Below are 21644 nucleotides of genomic sequence, written 5' to 3' on the forward strand. Positions count from 1 at the left end.
CCTTTATTACTGTAACTTACACCCGTCATCTACAGTTTACTATTGCCCATTTGTAATCTGTGTTTATGACATTAGCAATTCAAGCTGAAATGAAGCATTTAACCAGCATTCAGGCTTATCTCAGCTGTGAGCTGATTACATTTCTTTAGTGTCCTTTGTAAATTCATGATATCTCCAAATTTATCAACAGGATGGCGCCACTTGGTCTATCCAGTCTATTAAACAGCATGCAGTGTTACTGCTGCAGTCAAGACCGACTCTGCTGTTGCCTTACTCCATGTTTATTAATATTCTGCAAAGTTCTTTTCATATATACTTGAAACTCCTTTTTAAGGGTAAAGAATTGTATCGTTTCTGTTTTATCCATTAGTTGTTTCTTCGGTTGTCTACTATATGTTCATGAATGTGATGCGTCTTCCTACAGTTATTAATTATTCACTATCCAGTATCCAAACTGCATGCAAATTATCTGACTCAGTTACAGTTTATGTGAAACAGAATCCTCTCTAACACTAAGTTCATCTCAACATGTCCACATTGGTCACTGATAATATACTGCGTCTCACAATGCTTCTTCTATATCAGCATTCATACATCCTACTGTTCAGGTACACTTATATAAAGCAACACCCTTGTGGCATAGCTCCTGCTATGTAAGGGCCAGGGACTAAGGTAATGTCCACAGGCTATTCTACAGTAAAAATATTCTCAGGGAAAATTTTCACAGAGGTGTGCATTCTGAATGAACTCCTCCTATGTAGGGGACAAGGACTGATGCAATGTCCACAAGCTATTGCACAGTGACAATATTCTCAGTAAAAGCTTTCATAGAAGTGTGTCTTGTGGCATAGCTCCTGCTATGTAAGGGAGACAGTCCGATGCAATGTTCACAGGCTATTGCACAGTGACAATATCCTCAGTGAAAACTTTTGCAGAGGTGTGCCTTGTGACAGAACTCCTGCTATGTAAAGGACAGGGACTGACGTAGTGCCCACTGGATCTGTCCTATGAAGGAAGATGGTGATTGAATGGGTGTGGAGATCTAAATGACATCTCAAAGCTAAATGCAAAAAGTGCAACATAGTAGTGTTTGGCAAACAAAGATGCTCAAGCCTCATTTTATTAGTCATTTGGTCACCATGTTTCCACCATTGTCAAAAAAATCCTTCTATCTGTCCCAGTTAATTTCCAAGGAATATCTTTAGGATCCAAAGGGGACATCTCACCACTCTACTTTTCCCTTATTCAACCTATCATCAATGACAGTATCCTGTCTGGGATGTACAAACACAAGCATATCACTCAAATTGGATGGTGTAATGATGTTTAATAAAAAATATCAAAAGCCATAAATCATTGAATTACCCTGATATATTCATATGTCCATAGGCTTGTACCAGTCTGTTGACCACCAGGGTCTTTATAGGCCTAGTCATGCAACCCGTTAGCTCAAGTCTTCATATACTCAATAGCCTACCAACTGCTCCAAGGTGAGCTGTGTCTCACTTTTCACACTATGAAAGGCCCAATCCTATTTGACTGCCTATTTCTTTATAAAGCCAGTGGCTCTACAAATACTCATGCTAAGGACCTAAATATACACTAACAAATAAACAAGATTCTCTGGAGAGATAGCTTATTAAAACCAAATGTGTTCCCAGTCTGTGGAAATGGTTATTAATAGAGGTCAATCAAAGTACTATTTTGACTGCCTTTAAATCTAGTTTTGATGTTTAGAAGGTAAATACAAATGAACAACAGGTTTATGATGTACAAGCTCACTTGATTTGGAAGGTGAGCACTATTAAGTGGTTGTAAACAGTGGAAATAACTTTGAAATGTGTCTGCTTTTAGGTGTGAATGGCTAGGCATCTTGTGGTCCCTGGGATCACTGCCTTGTATTGTTGCTATATTTCTATGTAACAGAGAACATTTTACAATGTTAAATAAAGAACATCATGTCCATGTAGACAATAAGAATAAATAGGCCGCAATAAGGTCTTTGGTGGAGTGAGGGGATCTGAGGCAAGTACGTATTTGAACCCAATGAGAAACAACAGCTTCTGGTACCTACCTAATAGTAAGTCATTCACACAGTAGTACAGTGATTCCAAGTTCTTGGATGCAAAATTTCTTTCAAAGCCTGTATGTAGTAAGATGAAATGTACTTGGCACAGTTCAAACAGACCATCTCAAATGTTGTTCCTAATCAGAATCCTTGGTCTAGAAGTGGAAAAAATGCAATTAATTCTTCTTCTTCTTTCGGCTTTTTCCCGGTTAGGGGTCGCCACAGTGGATCACCTGTCCGCTCATGACTGGCAGTGGAGTTTTACGGTGTCGAGTTGCCAGCCCAGCGCCCAACCTTCCACAGAAGGCACACTCATGCACACACTCACACCTAGGGCCAATTTAGAGTGTCCAATCCACCTACAGCATGTCTTTGGGATGTGGGAGGAAACCGGAGAACCTGGAGGAAACCCACGCAACCACAGGGAGGACATGCAGACTCCGCACAGAAGGCACCCCAGCCGAGGATCGAACCAGAGAACCTCTTGCTCTGAGGCCGCCATGGCCGCCAAAAGAATGCAATTAATTAATTGACCATAATTCTCCCTGCTTTTAGTGAGCCTTGGGAGCCATTGATAGTGCATATAACTGTGTGTAAAATGTTCTACAATGGCTATTCCATTACTAAGGCTTCCATTAATGTATTCATCACTAATATGTGGCTGTTTAAAGCATTTATGTATGCAATAGTTTCTAAAAGGGTGATCACACTGTTCTCACCAGAGGTCTAACTTATACAAGTGAGAGATGGAAGACTGGCTATAAGGATAGGCAAATATCGCAGATGTTTGTTGGAATTACTGATCACAGTAATAAAAGCAGTGACAGGAGAGTAATATAATCCATGGATAACCAAGTTTGCTACAAATGTGTTTTGAAAAGAAGGCTAAAGGAAAAACCTGAGAATATTTATAATAGATAGTACTTTTTTAAATTTATATAGAGGAATTAAACAGAAGCAACCCCTTAAGAAATGTAATATATGAGAATAAAAGGTAAATGATGATTCATGTATAAAAATTATATAGAAAGAGAAACAGTATGAAATTAGTCAAGAAAACACAGGACTGGAAAACTTAATGTATGCATAAATAATGAAAGAAATCTGGTCAACCAAAGGTTATGAGACTTGGGGAAACAGAGATTCAAATTCGTTAAAGTGCTTCAAAAAGTAAGCACTGTTACACTAATAAAAACACAGTAAATAAACAAGATAAAAGTAACAACTTTAATAATAAATCAAAAGATAGGTCTTAAGCATACTCTTAGTACAGGCCAGTGTCAGATACTTTGTCAACCTATGGGGGAGAAGATTCCAAAGGTATGGTGCCTGATGATGAAAAGCATACATATTTGAGTTCTCTAAATTCAGTCATGAAATTTCTACCAACCCCCAGGATGAGGAATGAAAAGATTTCAGTAAGTTGTCAGACAAATACAGGGATAAATAAACCAGCAAAAGAACTTGATCTGTTTTTTGACTTTATCAGCCAATGGAGGCTCTGCAGGACTCGAGTAAGATACTGGTAAAGTGATGTACTCGTAGATAACCAGATATGGAATTCTGTACCAGCTTTGTCTAATACAGTTCCTTGTCTGGAAGCCCTAAGAAAAGGGAGTTGATATATTCCAGATGAGATATGAGGATGGTATGGACCACCACTACAAGGTTTTGAAACAGGAGTAACTGCTTACAGTCTGAAAAGCTCCACAAATAGAAACATGATGATTTGACAACAGAAGACATCTGATCTCTCACCATCAGTCTATTGTCAAAAATACAGTACAATACTTGACTTTTTAACAGACTCCAGTTTATTACCATGAATAATAGTGGGACTTAGAACTCAAAACTCTACATTTTTTAACTAAATTTTGATTGGTTTTGGGAACAACATTATGTGTGTTCAATCATCAGTTATGAGACCTAGCAACGTAGTTGAAATTAGTTCCTCAGTAAAAAGATTAAGGAGTAACATATATCATTTTTTTGTGGGAATGAAAGTTTTGAAACTATCTTTGAATATGATAGTGATGTAAGAATGACAGTAATTGCGGCTCTTGCTTGAGAAGAGCATAGTTTTGGTCTTAGTATACTGATAACGTGAACTGCTATAGTTTTAAGCCAAACTGTAGTGAATAAAAGCTGAATTAATCTTTATGGTGGACCACAAGGAATCCAACAGCAACAGAAAGTGATTGTCAGATGGCACTATTCTGTCCGATGACTAGTATATATTATCCAGTTATCTTTTTGAGCAATTTAGTGACAAAGAAAGAAAGAAAGAAAGAAAGAAAGAAAGAAAGAAAGAAAGAAAGACTATAGCTACATAGTATCAAGTGTTGCATTGTTAACAGTATCAAATACTTTGGAGAGACCCAAAAGATCTGATCCAACAATTTAGTTGTGATGTAACTGTTCAAAGAGATAATGTATGATATCCAGGAGTAGAGTAGTATCACTGTCACAATCAACTCAGGAACCATTTTGTAAATTTTAGATAATGTCATACTTGCTTACATGTTAAAAAGAGAGCTACAGGATGATAATGTTTTAACTGAAATTAGGTTCCTCTTTTTTGAGGGCACAAAAATTGTCTTTTCCAGATGTCAGACAGAAGGATGTGTACATTAAACACAATAACATTACTTGTATTGTGAAGCCAGGAGATTTGGAAGAGTCATGCTGTTCAGAAGTGCAACAGACAAGGGTGGGAGGTTGGCATAGTGGTTAAGATGCTCACCTTATAGACTCAAGTGGCAGAGTTTGATTCTCACATGGGGTAATTGGCTAGACTTGGAATGGCCTACAAGGACAGTTAGTCTGTGCTAATTTATAAACTTCAAAAAGTCAAAATAGGATCTAGAACACTAAAGGTTCGAATTCAGCAACCACTTTTTATAAACTTATAAACAGTCCATTGACAAGCTACTAGGGTCTTTTGTAGTACACAGTGAAAATAAAATCCAAACAAAGCAGCAGTCTTCGAGTCACTCAGTGTGGAAAAAGTGAGTGAGTGATTGTTTGTGAAGCACTGCTGTTTATTGTGTACCCTTATATCAAATTTTAAAGGATCGATTTTGTTCTATCCTTTTCTTTGCCTTGCTGTTTCCCAGGTGAAGTAATCCACTACAACATTGCATACTCAGGGAAGAAGGAAATATGATTTTCTTTTCTTTTCTTTTTATTTAAATTTTTTACAACCTTAGGAGTTTTACATATAGAAATTGTTGTTATGAATGCAGAGCCCCTTTCATTAGAGGGGCATGGTCTCTCTAGTATATTGTTTTACTGTGAGATTTCTTGGAATTACGAGATCACCATTGTTAAATATTTGAATTATCATGTTTTGCATTGCATATAAATGAGATGCAATTTTTCATTATATCATTACAGACCCAAAGTTTAACCAGATTAAATTGCTTTTTTGTATTACACTTGAATTCATTGGACTGTTATAATGCATATGTTTTTGATGAATTGAAAAATGTCTTTTGGTGAAATTATGTTCTTCAAAGGAGCAGTGTCTTTCCAAATGTTGATCTTCTTGGGTACAGTATCTTACATATTTTCTTTGCCCAAAGAAAACACACAGTTAAAACAATAATGCTGGTAATATGCATACTCTATAATGATATACAAGACTGTGTTATAATGATCACAGTAATTAATGAATATGCATTTTAGGAATATAGTTAAGAATAATGTATATGAAAGTAGATGTGATTTTCTGTAAAAAGATTTGACAAAGTTTACAAAACACAGCACTGGTGAGCTATATTAATTAACAGCATGTAGTAACAGTCTGTTCACGATTAAGGACGTGCATACATTGTGTCAAACAGATAGCACAATGTAGAGTAAATAGTACTAATTTTAACATCTTAGCTAAACAGCTTGTGTTAACTGCTATTTACACATGAAAAGCTACCACTGAGCTGTTAAGATATCTCTTTCAAACTGGCAGTGTTTGGAGGTAATTTTTAAATGATATGGCTTTACAGTACAATGTTAATACATAAAGACATTCAATTGTGTTAATATTTACACTTGTAGGTATGCATATTAGGTCAATTCCATATTATTATTTCAAATGCAGTTTGATGATAAGCAATTCCAACTGCATTTCCTATAGTCAGAACAGTGAGCTAACAGATGGAGTAGCAGTATTAATTAATATGAGAGATTTCCTGCACAGCCAGTCTTGTATTTTATTCAGTATAGATTTCTACTCTGTTTTATTTTGTTTCTCTTTCATGCAGTCTTGAAGATACAGTGATGACAGGATAATATTGAGGTAGTGCAGTACAAAAATACAAAGGGGGGTTGTAACAGTTAGGCTTTTCTTTCTCTTTGCTTGCACCGAAAGCTAAAGGGAGACAGACAACTTGGCTAGTTTGTAGTTTTCTTGTTTAAATCCATTACCAAATACAGGAAAGGAAATGGCATACTGAATATGTAATAGTTGGCAACCAAACAAGAGAGAGTATGCAGACTATTATTAGATGTCTGAGGGAATAAAGCATTCACAAGTAAGCACAGAAATGACTGGTGCGCAAACATTAGCTGAGAGCTGCTTAATGAACCCCAAAACCAGTCTTCATACATACAGGACATTTATTATCCCTTAAACAATAATGTACTTGAAGGATTTTTGGTCTCTGAAACACTGTCCCATTTCACACACTGTTCCTAAAAATAAGTTATTTTTTACCACATTACAATATGAACCTATATATATATATATATATATATATATATATATATATATATATATATATATATATATATATATATATATATATACATATACATACATGTTTACTATTATGTTATTGAAGTGGATTCGGTCAAATGATCATATCATTGACTTATGGCCACGAAAAGTCTCATTGCTGAATTCCAATATAGCTGAAATACATCGTGAATTCAGCCTAGGAAAAAGTGTTAACATGGGTTGAGATAGGGGCAAGATTTGTACTTTGGCAATATCGGAGTTCAACATTGTCAATGTTCAAGTTCCAGACTTTGCTCAAACTGTATTTGACTGACTACTTCAATAACATGATTGTAAACCATATATATATATATATATATATATATATATATATATATATATATATATCTATATATATTTAGACACACACACACAGACACACACACACACACACACACACACACACACACACACACACACACACACACACACACACACACACACACAAATATGCCCCTTAGGTAGAGAAATCAGAAAATGCAGTTTGAGATCTCTCTTTACTTTCCAAAGTAGCTATTGTCCAGATGAATATAGGTTCATAGGTTCATACTAGGCTATCTGCCCGAGGGCATTTATAAGCCTAGCCCATAGTTCATAGGTTCATAGGTTCATACTAGGCTATCTGCCCGAGGGCATTTACAAGCCTAGCCCATCGTTTTGTGGCTTACACCACCCTTTAGTATGGGGAACTATACCCATTATTTTGCTGTGCCTCTGTCGAGCAGTGACACTGAGGTAATCCCTGGGGTATATCTGCGATCTCCCATCCATTGGTCAAGATTTCTCTTGAACAAGGCCAGTGAGGTGCTCTGCCTCACATAAACATAATAGCCGTGTCAAGGTTTAAGTCTCCCGCCCTTGTGGCTCTGATGGATCTAGATTTTTTGAGGTGAAGCATATTCATCAAATCTGGGTTTGACATGGCCTTGTATGTTAGGCAAAGGTCACCTCTGAGCAACTGAATAGAGCTGGAGTTCTTTCAGTCGGGCAGCATAGGACAGATTTTTGAGACCCTTTATCCTTTTGGTGAGGAACTTTTGTGGCCTCTCCAGCTGCTGCAAGTGTCGGGTCAGATACATTCCGAATGGGGCATTGTACTCAATCATTGGTCTGATGAGTGATGAGTAAAGGGAGACTATGACCTCCTTGATCTAGATGAGAATCCCTTCATGATAAGGTGGGCAATGTAGAAGGTCTTCCTAACTACTTTAGCTACATGGGTGTCGAATGACAGACTACTATCAACCTGGGTCCCCAGGTCCCTGATAACTTCTTCTGTGCTCAGTGGATTGCCACCTATTTGGTAGCTAGGGGTAACCTTGTTTTTCCCGAAGGGTATGACTATGCATTTTTGGCATTTAACTTTAGGCGGCTCTGGCACCAGTTATCCGTTTCTGTGAGACCCTTCTGAAGGATATCTGTATCAGATGTGTTTTCTACTATGGCGCCCAGTTTGCAGTCATCTGCAAACTTTGTCAGCCATAACCCTCCTGTGTTTGCTTGTACTTCGGAAAAGTAGATGCCAAACAAGAGTGGGCCCAGGACTGAGCCCTGTGGGACACCACTTGTGACAGGCTTTGAGTCTGACATGGCGCCAGCAACTCTGACCCTGTGGGTTCTGTCACTCAGCCAGTTTGCAACCCATCTTGTGATGTATGGGTTGACATTTAAGCTGATGAGTTTTTCAATGATACCCGAGTGGGGTATTGTATCGAAGGCCTTAGCCAGATCGAGGTAGGCTGTATGGACTGCCTTTCCCTCATCAATGGCTTTGGTGACTGTTTCGAAAAAGTCAACCAAGTTTAAAAGGCATGATCTGCCTTTGACAAAGCCAAACTGGGTTGGATCCAAAGTCTGCAAATTCCCTATTTATGAGGTCCATTATGATCCTCTCCATGGCTTTGCAGATAAGGCTTGTCAAGCTAATGGGCCAGTAATTTCCAGGGTCGGTGGAGGCACCGCCTTTGTGAAGTGGTACCACAGTTGCAGTGCGCCACTCCTGGCGTATCCAGAGGTAAGACTTTGATTAAACAGCTGTCCTAGCTGTGGGTTTAATTCCTCATTGAGTTCATGGAGCACACAGCCGGGGACACCATCAGGTCCCATGGATGCTGTGTTTTTTGCTTTGGAGATAGCAGTTCTCACTTGGGCTGGAGATGTTTGGGGGCTGCAATCGTTGGTATAGATATCTCTCCTTTGGGGAGGGGAGAAGTTTGCACTGAACCTGTCAGCCAGTATGTTGGCAATGTCTGTAGGATCAGTAATCTTCACATCATTTTGAACTAGCTCTGAGCATATCTGGGAGTTTCCTCCCAGGTTTCTAACATAGCTAAAGAAGGCCTTATGATTGTCTTTTGAGTCTTTAGCTATTTCTCTCTCGAAATTTGCTTTGGAAGATTTTATGAGAGCTCTTAGTTTTTTACTTATAGTGATCAAGGGTGTCTTACCTTTTAAGGATTTTGCTCTATCTTGTAGTAGCTTCCTCCTTTTGTTGTAGAGTTTGTTTATGGCTGAGGTCCACCAGACTGGACGCTTGCCTTTGGTACAAAGAGTCTTTGTTTTGCTTGGGATTGCCTTATCCATGCAGTCCTGCAGGTGCTGGTAGAAGGCATTTGTAAGTGATTCAGCGGCTTGAGTACTGTTTTCTGCCGCTCGGGGCCTTAAAGGAGACCACACTAGTCTTTAGAAGTGTGAAGTCGGCTTTTGAGAAGTTCTTTACTGTGGTCTTTTTATTTCAGGTGGGGGTGGGATGAGGACCTCCAGCGAGATTAGTTTGTGGTCTGATCTCACCAGTGAGGGGTACACCTCTGGTGTTGAACATTGTGATCCCATGTTCGTGATGATGAGATCAAGTATGTTATCTCCTCTTGTGGGGATGGTGACTAGTTGTTCCATGGCATTTGAGTTTATGAATTCCAGGAACTTTTGGGCTAGGGTGTTTGGGCTTGAGTAGTGTTCCCAGTCTATATTAGGATAATTGAAGTCACCTAGTATGATGGTGTTTGGTGATACATTTATCCCCTCTAGTGTTTTCAGGAAGGCCATGTGAGGTTCCTGAGTTTGTGAGGGTGGCCTGTAACATGCTACAATTTGCAGAGCAGTCTTGCCTATAGTTAATTGCACCTGGATGGTCTCCGATGCATCGTGCGTTGCCACCAGTCTTGAGGTGTGGGTGTCCTTGATGAATATGGATACCCTCCTTTCTTGGTATTGTCTGGATTTTGGGGCGGAACGCATGATATGAGGTAAAACCTGATAGCTGGGGTGCTCTCAGGAGCCTTGAACCAGGTTTCTGTCACAGCACAGACATCGATGTTCTCCATACTGAGAAGGGCCTCGTGCGTGCATTTTGAGATTTAGACTTCTGGCATTGAGCAGCATTACCCTTAGTTTTTTTCCTTTTTGTGTTCTAGGGTGGTAGGTTTAGAATTTGAGCCTTGCCTAAAAAGGCACTATGGGGTGGCAAGAGCCTTTGCCAATATCCGAATCCCAGGGTGACAGGTGCAAGCCGTCCCTTGAAGCAGCGTGGCTTGTCCAGCATGTCATCCCAGGCAGACAGACACTGGATCCCCTTTGAATGACACCAGTGTTTAAGCCAATTGTTAAAGCTGATCATCTTATCTCTGTATTGTGGCATCATTCTTGGTGAAGGTAGGATACTGCTCAAGGTCAGGGTCATACCTGCCTGGGCTACATAATCAGAGAGCTCCTCAATGTCTCTTTTCATGTAGTCCAAGGAGGTGCCTCAGGTCGTTTACACCAGCGTGGACAATGACTGAGTCATATTTGTACCTGCTGTTGAGAGACTTGAGTGCTTGCGTTATGTGGCGGATTCTAGCGCCCGACAGGCAGCTTACTGTGACCTTCTCCTTACTCAGTCTGGTGAGCGGGACGCCAGTGTGTCTGACTATGGAGTCACCAATGACTAGTATGTCTGGCATTGTGTTTGGCCTTAAGGGCTGTGACTGTTTGACACTCTGACTGTGAGGTCTATGTGTTGCAGGTGTTGTGTTCTGAGGTGGTGGTTGTTTGGGTGTCTGCTTTGGTGGCCTCTGCTGTTTTGGTAGATTTTTGATCAGAGCCTCCGAGTATGTCTTTGTGTGTTTATGTGTATGATTTGAGGTTGTAATGGTACTATGTGAGACTGGGTCTATAGTGTGTGTGGTAACCTTATCCTCCTGACTGGTCTTGCCAGTCCTATGTTGAGAGAGCTCAGCCTCCAGTTTGGCCGTATAGTTGCATCTCTCGCATGTATTTGTGTTTTGTGGGAGGAGGAGAGGGTTGTCTGTGTACATGAGGTAATTGTAACATTGCCTCAATATTCCCAGGTTCACCAGCTGAGCAGGAGAGGACACTAGCAACTGATCCCTCGACATGCTAGAAGGAATAGACAAAAAACTTTAAAAAGATTCCGGGGGACGTGGGTGAACGAGAAATGGGGGTTGCCTTTTTGGGGTACTATCTATGACAAGAGTGCCGTATCAAGGTAATAAGTACTGTAGGAGCAAGTGCTACATTTAACAGATAGAGAATAGTCTACTTGGAGTCAAGTGGAGATGATCTTTAATTATAGGATACGCTGATTAGATCAGTAGTATAGTTCGAGGAAGGTAGTTTTAAGGGAAAATTTGAAGAGTGGACTTTAGGTAGCCGAATAGTTTAAACCTGCTTAACCGGCTGCCCTAGTGTGCAACAGTGGCAGCTCAGCTAAATCAAGGCTTAAATTGCGCTTAACGCGTTTTATACCATGGGGCTGGAAAAAGCTAGAAACTGGCCCAAAACGACCAATAAACTACTAGTTACTGGCTGAAACCTCACAAAACTGGACAAAAGGCAGCTCAATGCTTCCCACTCCCACTGGTAAGCAAGGTAACTTCCTCTCCCCCAAATAAGGCAAGGAAACAGTACACAGGAACTACAACCAAAGCCCAGGAATCAGCAACTCTGAAACTGGACTAAACTAGTAAAGCAGGAGAAACAAGAGATATTTTTTTTCTTTTTTTCTTTTTTTTTTTCAAAAAACAGGCAGAAACAGGTACAGCAAACACTTATAAATGCTATGAATCAGCTACTACAGCTTACACAGAAGAATTGGCTACAAATACAGTCAAATAGTAACAAACAAGGATTCCAAGTGCAATATTAAGTTAAATGCAGTAAAAACAGCTTCAATGTAACAGAAAGGCAGGCGAAATACAGTCGCTAGGTATTCAGATGTGGCTTACGCCACCCCTTTAGTTTGGAGAAACTATGCCCATTATTTAGCTGTGCCTCTGTCGAGCAGTGACACTGAGGTAACCCCTGGGGTGTATTTGCGATCTCCCATCCATTGGTCAAGATTCCTCTTGAACAAGGCCAGTGAGGTGCTCTGCCTCACATAAACCGGGATTTTGTTCCACAGCATAGGGAGTCTTTGGGTGATGAATCTGTCCCTCCAGCACGTCCTATTAATAACCGTGTCAAGGTTTAAGTCTCCCGCCCTTGTGGCTCTGAGGGATCTAGATTTTTTGAGATGAAGCATGTTCATCAAATCTGGGTTTGACATGGCCTTGTATGTCAGGCATAGGTCACCTCTGAGCAAGCGGTACGCAACTGAATATAACTGGAGTTCTTTCAGTCAGGCAGCATAAGACAGATTTTTGAGACCCTTTATCCTTTTGGTGAGGTACTTTTGTGGCCTCTCCAGCTGCTGCAAGTGTCGGGTCAGATACATTCCGAATGGGGCATTGTACTCGATCATTGGTCTGATGAGTGATGAGTATAGGGAGACTATGACTTCCCTTGATCTAGATGTGAATCCCTTCATGATAAGGTGGGCAATGTAGAAGGTCTTCCTAACTACTTTAGCAATATGAGTGTCGAATGAAAGGCTACTGTCAACCTGGGTTCCCAGGTCCCTAATAACTTCTTCTGTGTTCAGGGGATTGCCACCTATATGGTAGCTAGGGGTAACCTTATTTTTCCCGAAGGGTATGACTATGCATTTCTTGGCATTTAACTTGAGGCCATGGCTCTGGCACCAGTTATCCGTTCCTGTGAGACTCTTCTGAAGGATATCTGTGTCGGATGTGTTTTCAACTACGGCGCCCAGTTTGCAGTCATCTGCAAACTTTGTCAGCCATAACCCTCCTGTGTTTGCTTGAACTTCAGAAAAGTAGATGCCAAACAAGAGTGGGCCCAGGACTGAGCCCTGTGGGACACCACTTGTGACAGGCTTTGAGTCTGACATGGCGCCAGCAACTCTGACCCTGTGGGTTCTGTCACTCAGCCAGTTTGCAACCCATCTTGTAATGTATGGGTTTACATTTAAGTTGATGAGTTTTTCAATGATACCCGAGTGGGGTATTGTATCGAAAGCCTTCGCCAGGTCTAGGTAGGCTGTATGGACTGCCTTTCCTCGTCAATGGCCTTGGTGACTGTTTCAAAAAGTCAACCAAGTTTAAAAGGCATGATCTGCCTTTGACAAAGCCAAACTGGGTTGGATCCAAAGTCTGCAAATTCCCTATGTCTTTATTTATAAGATCCATTATGATCCTCTCCATGGCTTTGCAGATAAGGCTTGTCAAGCTAATGGGATGGTAATTTCCAGGGTCGGTGGAGGCACCGCCTTTGTGGAGTGGGACCACAGTCGCTGTGCGCCACTCCCTGGGTACGTATCTGGAAGTGAGACTAAGATTAAACAGCTGTCCTAACTGTGGGTTTAATTCCTTGTTGAGTTCATGGAGCACACAGCCGGGGACACCATCAGGTCCGATGGATGCTGTGTTCTTTGCCTTGGAGAGAGCAGTTCTCACCTGAGCATTAGAGATGTTTGGGGGGCTACAATCATTTGGTATAGATATCTCTCCTTTAGGCGGGGGGGAGAAGTTTGCACTGAACCTGTCAGCCAGTATGTTGGCAATGTCTGTAGGATCAGTAATCTTAACATCATTTTGAACTAATTCTGAGCATATCTGGGAGTTTCCTCCTAGGTTTCTGACATAGCTAAAGAATGCCTTATGGTTGTCTTTAGAGTCCTTAGCTATTTTTTTCTCAAAATTGGCTTTGAATGATTTTATGAGAGCTCTTAGCTTTTTACTTATAGTGATCAGCGGTGTCTTACCTTTTAAGGATTTTGCTCTATCTTGTAGTAGCTTTCTCCCTTTGTTTGTATATTACCAAATCTTTTATTTCAAGATAGGGCAAGATTTGTACTTTGGCAATATCCGAGTTCGACATTGTCAACGTTCAAGCTCCAGACTTTGCTCAAACTGTATTCGACTGACTCTACTTCAATAACATGATCGTAAACCATACATATATATATATATATATATATATATATATATATATATATATATATATATATATATGTACACACACACACACACACACACACACACACACACACACACACACACACACACACACACACACACACACACACACACACACACGCACACACACACACACGCACACACACACACACACACACACACACACACACACACACACACACACACACACACCACATACACAAATATGCCCCTTAGGTAGAGAAATTAGAAAATGCAGTCTGAGATCTCTTTACTTTCCAAAGTAGCTATCATCCAGATGAATATATTACCACATCTTTTATTTCAATTTAATTCAATCTAACAGTTAATCAAATTTTTTGGCAATATATATTCCAAACTTGCTAAGTTTATATAGTTCCCAAAATCAGTTAGCTATAAAACTTGGCTATAAAAAACTAACTTATCCTAAAAGTCTTCCTGAGTTTAAATTATATTATGATATACTGTAATAAATGCTAGTAAAATATTTCAAGTAGCTGATTATAATCCTAAATCATCCTTGTAGAGTCATTCTTGGGTTAAAATATGATATACCTTTGTGTGTAATTCAGACTGTAACCCAAAAGCCTTACCGTTTATTAAAAAAAATAAAATTTTAAAAGTCCTAACTACATAATTCCATAATACATAAAGTGAATCCTAACCTAAACACTAATAATAAAGTTTTAAATCTTTCTAATTTCCCACTCCTTAAAGATGTCAATCTTGGATTTTTATTTAAACAGAAATCTTACAGTTAGCAATTTGAGAAAAAATCTTTTAACTGTCCAAAAAGCTATAATATTATATTGAGACAAATAAAAGAACTAATCACAATATATCTGAATGAGCCCAATAAAAATGAAGCTAATATAACATTATGTAACCAACTATAGAAATCCTTCACGTCAAAAAAATGTTGTCAAATGCATATAAACTATTTACTTCATTAAGATTTAATGAATCCATTATCTTGTCTAATTATGCAACCAGTATAAATGCAGAAATTTCATATAATCAACAACTCAACTCAATTAATATAACTACTACATTTTTACCTATCAAAAAACTCTTCTATAAGCAGTTAATGATAAATAATGCATACCTAACCCCAGCTATTCTTAAAACGTTTTACCCCAACTGGTCAGCAGATTGCTCTCTTTGTAAATATTACAAAGATGATATATTTCATATAATATGAACTTGTAAACCATCATATAAACTCTGGTGCTCTCTAAAAGTTAAACTAGAAAAAATGGGTTACGAAAAAGTTACACTTTCATGGAAATTTGCTCTTCTACATATCCCTCTGAATGAATTACCTCAAAAAGATATTCATATACTAATCACACTATTCTCATCGGTTAAGCTCTTTATTACCCAAAACTGGATGGACAAATCTAAAATTAATAGGGATGTCTTCAAACAAATGGCTATCAAGTACATCCTAACCCATAACTTATTTATTTCCAATCCTTCTAAACACACCTGTTATGATAATTACTGGGAGAAGTTGTTTGAATGTATTCTAACAATATAAACCACAAGTATAAATTTTCCAACAGTTGATTGTTTTTCAATTGTACTAGTTTTCTGGGGTTTTATTCCAGTGTTATAAATTATTGTTTTTATATACATTTCATTCTTGAAAATAATAAGCTATGTAGTTATTATAATTAAGTATCCTTTTATAATCCTCTTTTTTTCTTTCTTAGTTAATTTGATTGTATGCTCATCTGTTAGTCTTCTGGCATTTTATTGTGTATAGTATATAGAATGTAAACGTTTTTGTATATAGTTTTAAATATTTTGTAAATAAGTTATTGCCTATTCTATGCATATTATTCACATTCTCATGGTTGGACAATACCTTCTAGGCAAATGTTTTTGATGTATCTATTAAATTTTAATAGCATAAAAATGAAGATTTTTGAAAAAAAATGCAGTTTAAGAGTGTGCAACGTAACAGTGAATTGAGAAGATATTTCAAAGGACCTGTAAGCCTTCTTCGGTATATACATTTATAAACATGTATAAACTCACATAGAATGTAGCAATTTGGTCTATAAAAGGTATCAAAGATGCAAACAGTCTCCATTTGAGACATACCATATAGGTTGCAAAAGCCCAGAATGTCCATAGTAAGCAATTGCTTGAACACTAACCTTAGGATAGAGGGCTGGAGGATACTACATTTCACTCTAGACTATACGGCGCCCCTGAGAAGAAACAGTCTCTTTTTCAGACAGACTATATGGACTCTATATGGACTGCAAAACTCCAGAACATCTACTGTAAACAGTTGGTGAGCATGTCTCTTGGGACTTGAAAAGAATACTTTTCTCTTTCGACTATACACTGCACCAGAGATGCAAATAATCTGTGTTGGGAAGCCCTATAGAGAATGCAGGACACCAAAATAACTGCATGCTAGACTATATAGACCATTATGAATAAAAGAAATATATTTACAGCTCCCACTTCCAGAAGATCTTCTCCCATATATTAGAGGAGGCAAAGGATTTGGAGTTTGAATGGACCCTGTTCAAGACTTCTGTAGTTGAGGTGGTAGTAGGAATTTGTGACCAAATATGGGACAGTATTGCTCATAGCTGTAAACCTAGGACTTGTTGGTGAGTATTAGGGGTAAGGCTAGTGGATGGCAATAGTCAGGAAGCTAACTATATATATATATATATATATATATATATATATATATATATATATACACATACAGAGAGAGGAGGGCTTCCATGGAGTGCTGGTGGTGGGTCTCTAGATGTGACTAACTGGTACAAACAAGCCATAAAAACAGCATCTGAGGCAGACTTGAAAACAAAAAAACACTTAGGTAGATAAAGTTTGGCAAGGCTATGACAAATTAATTTGTATGGAGAAATTCTAAACTCAACTAAGGACAATGATGGGAGGTAGATAGAACATTTTAAGGAACTCCTGGATGCATTAGATAAGTCTTCATTTATTCAGGCAGTGTTAAAAGCAAGTGGTGGGAATAGAACCATTATTTTAGATGAGGCCACTGTGACAAGTAAGCATTTCTACTGCAGCAAGGTTGTGGGAGTAGATGAGATCTGTCCAGAAATGATGAAATTGTTTGACATTCTTGTTGTATAATAGTTAATGGTATTTTCAGTATTGTGTTCAAGATGAGGACAGCACCAGTGGAGTGGGACAGTAGTCTTTATTTTTCAAATAGGATGACAAATGTGTGTACTCAAGCTCTTATATGGTTAAAGATTCATATTCCTTTGTGGACAAAACAAGGACACCAGCCATAAGTGAAGTTACTGAATTCATGATTATGGATATAGTTTCATTGTACATCATCATTCTTAAGGATGAAGGAACTGATTTAGTACTGAACATTTCTAGACCGGTAAGAAGATGGTTTTAACAGAAATGTAGAATTGTTATGTGTTTTACTGCATATAGTTCTGAATATCCACTTTTTTTTTTTTGCTTTTGAAAATGAATTTTAGCAACAATTACTAAGTTAGATTTTTAAGCACTGTTTATTCTATATACACTTTACGGATACTAATTTTATTTTGTGGGCTGCTTCATGTGAGATGCTTTCAGGATTTTTAGAGAAGGTAAGCCATAGAGGTACTTGCATAATGTTTGAAATGGTACATAGTTCCCAAGACATTACTTATATTGGTGATACTATGTATAAGTACAAAAGCATGGGTTTATATTCTGAAATACACAAAAAGTAAGTGATGTACACAAATATCTAACACTGTGCAAATCCTACACTCAAAGTGTGGAGTTGTAAAATGGCATTTAATAAGAACATTTGAGCTAACAGCGGAAGATGAAATTTTAATTGACAAATATCAGAAAATAGTGTTTTTTTCCCAGACACAAACATTGTCCAAAGAATTTAATAGAACAGTCTCTCACCTTGGTCTTTAAGACTATGATTACCATACAAGCTCCCATAATAAAGAACGGAGTGAACAACATTACCATACAAGCTCCCATAATAAAGAACGGAGTGAACAACATTACCATACAAGCTCCCATAATAAAGAATGGAGTGAAAAACAGTAAAGGAAACCAATTCACAAAAAACAAGACAAAACAAAAAAAAAAACTTGTGTATTGACGGGTAGTAAGACTCTGAAGCAATGGTCACAAGAGGGTCCAAAGGGCCAGAATACTAGTCTTCTGGAAAGTCAGAAGGTTAACAGAGAAGATATAAACAAGTTATGTAACACATATTAGTGTTTTGGCTAAAAGCAATGTAAATTTATGACCAATAGGTCATACATGCTGCACCACTATAGTGGTGTTTCAGAAGGAGCTAGAATAAGATCAACGCATGAAGCAACAAAGTGGCTCATCGTGTCTAGTACAACTCCGATGATAGTTTTTGTATCTGGAAAACCTGGCGGAAATTGAAGAAAAGGATATCAAAACTGAACAGACCAGTTAGAAATAAGGACAAAAGTAATGGCTTCTACAAATATAGCATCCATTGTCACAATGTTAGAAAACTTAATTTTTTTTTAGTAAAATAGTGAATACCAAATGGGGGTAGAAGGTAAAAGATGTACTAGGAAGGCAAGAAATGGTGTAGCAATTCAGTTTTAATACCTTTTATGCACTAATTAATATTGCTTGTTTTCTAAAATTAAATTGTATTCAATACTAGGACGGAGAAGGGCAATGGAACTGATGGTGCAATGGAATGTATTAGTTCATAGGTTCATAGGTTCATAGGTAGGTACTAGGCTATCGGCCGTAGGGCCTATATAAGCCTAGCCAAAAAATGTACCCTGGCTTTTGCCACCCATAAAATTATTTTCCTGTGCCCTTTCGAGCAGAGCCACAGAAGTGATCCCTGGGGTGAATTTCCCATTTCCCATCTAGTCATCAAGATTTTTCTTGAAGAGTGCTAATGAGGAGTTCTGTTTGACATAGATATGTAGTCTGTTTCAGAGTATGGGAAGTCTCTGGGACAGGAATCTATCCCTCCAGCATGTTCTGTTTATTGTGATGACAAGGTTTAGGTCCCTAGAGCATGTAGCTCAGAGGGATTGGGATTTCTTTAAGTGGAGCATGTCCAACAGCTCTGGGTTTGACATAGCTTTGTATGTTAGGCAGAGATCGCCCCTGAGTAGGCAATGGAGTAAAGCTGTAGTTTTTTGAGATGGTCTGCGTAGGGCATCTGTTTGAGGCCAGTAATCCTCTTTGTGAGGTATTTCTGTGGTCTTTCCAGTGGTTGTAGATGTCTTTGTGAGGTACATACCAAAAGGGGCATTGTACTCTATAATGGGTCTAATGAGTGATGAGTAGAGGGGAACAATGACCTCTTTTTTTCTGGATGAGAATCCTTTTGTGATGAGATGAGCCACGTAGAAGGATTTCCTGACCACTGTGGCGATGTGATTATCAAAGGAGAGACTACTGTCCACCTGTGTCCCAAGGTCTCATCACATTTTCGGCATTAAGTAGACTACCAGCTATGTGGTAGTTCATGGGTACAGAGTTTTTACCAAAGGGGATAACAATACACTTTTTGGCATTGAGCTTCAGGCCATGGCTTTGACACCAGGTATCTGTCTCAGTGAGGCCCTTTTGTAGTTTGTCCACATCGTTAGGAGTTTCGATTATGGCTCCTAGTTTGCAGTCATCTGCAAACTTTGTTAGCCAAAGACCTTCTGTGTTAGCCTGCACTTCAGAGAAGTAGATACCAAACAGGAGAGGACCCAGGACTGAACCCTGTGGTACTCCACTTGTCACTGGTCTGAAGTCGGATTTGGAATCCGCTACTTTCACAGTGTGGGTTCTGTCCATGAGCCAGTTGGCAACCCATCTTGTGACATAGGGATTTATACCTAGTTTACTGAGCTTATCTATAATTCCAGAGTGGGGGATGGCGTTGAAAGCCTTAGCGAGATCTAGATAAGCTGTGTGAACCATTTTACCCTCATCTATGGCTTTGGTAACTGCTTCAAAGAAGTCAGTCAGGTTTAGGAGACCTGATCTGTCTTTTACAAATCCAAACTGGGTAGGGTCCAGAGTTTGGAGATTACCAATGTCTTTGTTTATGAGTTCCATGATGATACATTCCATGGCCTTGCAGACCAGGCTCGTCAGGCTAATGGGGCGGTAGTTCCCGGGGTCCGTCGTGGCTCCACCTTTGTGGAGTGGGATAACTGTTGCGGTGTGCCATTCAGTGGGTACAAAGCCTGAGGTGAGGCTATGATTGAACATGGTCCTTAGGTAGGGTGCCAGTTCATTCTGTAGTTCGTGTAGTAGTTAGTAGTTAGTGTTAGTGAAAGAAATATCATTGGCAGTTTTAGAGGTTATGTCAATGTTTCTTATTTTAGAATTTAAACAAGTCTGTCAACTTTGTGATTTCTCTGATGAATTTTATTTGTTTGAATTTAAGAAATGTACTTAGCCTCTTTGTTATTTTATTGTTATTTTATTAAAGTTCTCTAGTAATTTTATGTCCTATGTATGGAATTTTTTTGTTCACTAGGATAGCAGACTAATCCAAAGCAGATGCATTTCAACCATGACAGGGAAATTACACCCAAATGCAGATAACAAATTAACACAATGACTTAAGATAATTTTAAATATAATACTACTACTATTACTACTACTACTACTAATAATAATAATAATTTACCAAATTGAGTTAAGAACAATTAATTTCTTCTGTCAGTCAGTACATTTTATTGATGCAAAGTGTCTAAACTGAGGTCTTTGCTTATGATAACTTATTGTACAGACTGGATATGAAGCTCCAACTATATCTGCTATTTTGTATCTTATGCAGTTGAGTCATTTTAAGTCAAGGCACTTTCAAAGGAAGAAATAACGCTAAGCCTTTATTTAACAGCTGTATTCTTTATAACAATATAGAGCATCAGATATTATGGGAATTGATATGAGTTAATACTACATTAGTCAAGTTTGTACCTTACATTTATAATGCAATCAATATTTTATTTAGTTTTAGCATGCTGTCTACAAATACTATAGTCAGTCACTCATGCATAAGCAAATTGGTTTAACTCTTAGAAGTTTTGTTTTGTGTTTAAAATTTTAGGCAGTCATTTAATTATACATAAGGGCTATTTGTCTGTTATATCCAACCTCCTTGTAAGGCATCCTGCTACAGATAGCTGAGGAGAACATGAAAACGAGTTATAAGAGGGAGCCACTCAAGACCTACATCAGTGTACTCCAATTTAAGCCTGCCTTGGTCTCTACAAGGAAGGAAGCCACCACATTTACTTAAAATTTCAGGTCAAAGAAGACAGGTAAAGCAGGATGCATTCCAGATGGTATGATATGGTATTAAATAATAAAATAATAAACAATATCAGTTTCCTCTTACAGTGACAATTAAATGAAGACCTACTACTATGCTCAATATACTTAGCTGGAACTGCACTATTTAGTTGTTTTCCTTCCCCTGTTCAGTCTGGAAACTCCA

The 21644-nt window shown here is 38.5% G+C and overlaps 1 protein-coding gene across 1 annotated transcript in view; it reads left to right on the forward strand.

The window, feature by feature from the left end:
• The window catches only part of LAPTM4B (lysosomal protein transmembrane 4 beta), an 813365-nt gene that overhangs the window by 582921 nt on the left and 208800 nt on the right, over nt 1–21644 (forward strand). The gene's annotated exons all lie outside the window — the stretch shown is intronic.

Source organism: Protopterus annectens, chromosome 3.part0 (assembly GCF_019279795.1).
Source record: "Protopterus annectens isolate FY-2018-M chromosome 3.part0, PAN1.0, whole genome shotgun sequence".
NCBI classification, from domain to species: Eukaryota; Metazoa; Chordata; order Ceratodontiformes; family Protopteridae; genus Protopterus; species Protopterus annectens.